This window comes from Pundamilia nyererei, unplaced genomic scaffold (genome assembly GCF_000239375.1).
Source record: "Pundamilia nyererei isolate P.nyererei 1_Seehausen unplaced genomic scaffold, PunNye1.0 scaffold00002, whole genome shotgun sequence".
Lineage (NCBI taxonomy): Eukaryota > Metazoa > Chordata > Actinopteri > Cichliformes > Cichlidae > Pundamilia > Pundamilia nyererei.
The window spans coordinates 1,746,663-1,748,746 of NW_005187403.1; positions in this window are offsets into that span (position 1 = coordinate 1,746,663).

Genomic DNA, 2,084 nt, shown 5'->3' on the forward strand with positions numbered 1-2,084 from the left:
CAGTTTCAGCTTGTTTACAGAAAAGAAATGATGCTATTATTCATAAGTGGGGCAGAGACCACAGCTCTTGCTTCTATAGTATGATAAAATAATTTTGCACAGCAGAGATTTTAATAGGTTTCATGTGATGTTCTGTAGGCATACATTTGGTCAGTTTTCTGTCTTCAACAGCTATGTTTCATTAAACACCATCACACACATCTTAAACTGTACAAACACATTTCTTAGCTTTACAAAGGGTAAATTAAAAATAATACAAATAAAACATAAAATTTATGATATTGGAAAAGCAGTTGCATTGTAGAATAAAAACTTTTATTTACTCCTTGTAATTGTGCATTGTCTCAAATTTTTACTTTACTGTATTTCAGGTTGTACCCATTCCACAATAAAGATTTAAAAAATCACCTGAAAAATGATTAAACTGCAAGAGTCAACACCTGTTTGCCTGCAGTCTCAACGAGCAGAGCGCCATTCTGTAACAACTACATGAGTTAAATGTGAATGTTGTCATAGTCCAGTCTGCTTTCATCTCTCCAGTGTGTTTGATGTCATTTACTTAGTAGATGAGTTCAGTCATGAACTGTATTTACTGGCTGAAAGCAACATGCAACATGTTTCTGCCATTCTGCGGTCACTTGCTGCCATGCTTGGGATCACTGTTCTGCTGTATGACTCCAACTTAAGTTAAGTATTAGCTGCCAGGGCAGATGGCACATTTAATTTTTTAATACTTTGGTATACAGAGAAGTTTGTGATTGACTTAATGATTACAAGGTGGCCAGGTGTAGTGGCTTCAAAACAAACCTAAGTCATCAACTGTCATGTGGTTTTGTGCATTATGGCCAAACAGCTCTACTTTGGACATGTCTGTCCAGAAGCCTTGAGTGTTTTTTTTTTTCAGATGCAACTTTGCAAACGTCACCCATGCTGCCATCATCTTTTTTAGAGAGAAGAAGAATCTTCTCCCAAACAAGCCATCCATTGACCTTCTCCACTTATCCAATTCAGGGCCACAGTTAGGCTAGAATCTTAAGAGTTTGTATTTTTAGAGCAAGGTCAAGTCAAATGGAAGACTTACTAAAATATTTCTTTTGTATGTACTGCATATTCCATAAGACTCTGTCTCCTATTATATTTTTTCTGCCTGCTGCATGTTTCTTGTACAACACCTCCATCTTCTTACTAGTTTAGGATCACTAGAACCTATCCCATTTGTCAAAGGGGAAAGCTGACACAAAAGAGATTTTCACATCTATGGCCAAGTTAGAATCATGACTGAACATAACACTGCATGTCTTTGAACTGTGGGAGGAAGCTGGAGGACCCAGAGAGAACCCATGGCACAGTGCAGATATGAAGCAACAGAAAGTTTGGATTTTAACACAAAACTTTTTTACTGCAAGGCAATGACACTTACCACCACACTAATGTGTTCCCTGCATCATACTGCTAAAACTGCTTTTATGGTCACTTGCTGACGATCATTTATTTCAGTGGATTTGTTTAGCAGTACCTGGCTGCTACAGCACTTTTAATTCATGTGGATGACAAATAAGGTTGTACTTTTCCACACACAGTGCAGTGCGTTAAATACATTCCTATTTTAGTTTTTCAGTTATAACAACTAACAATTTTTACTGTGTATACTGAAATGTATAATAAAATAGAGTAAAATGATGATGAACACCTAGCGACTCACTGAACACAACAGAAAATTCAAAGTATTAAGAAGATAATCGTAATACTTCATCATGAGTCCAATTGCACAAAATGTTCATTTCTTATGTGATCAGCACACTTCTTTATAGCTGCCAATAGAGGGCAGTAGCAATCAAGTCTCGAGCAGAGAAGTCATAGAATATAGTGCAAGAGAGCAGTGACTAAAAGGAAATCCTCCTCAGTGGATGAGGAACTGCACTGTGTAGCATAAACATAATCAGTGGAATGGACACACAGCAGAGAAGATGCACAATGTGATGTTTGAATGTCTTTTTTTATGTTTTAAAAAATGGTAACACAGAGTGAAGATGTATTACTAACGCAACCCAAAGCTTTAGCTTTCTAGAACTTCTACTTACCAT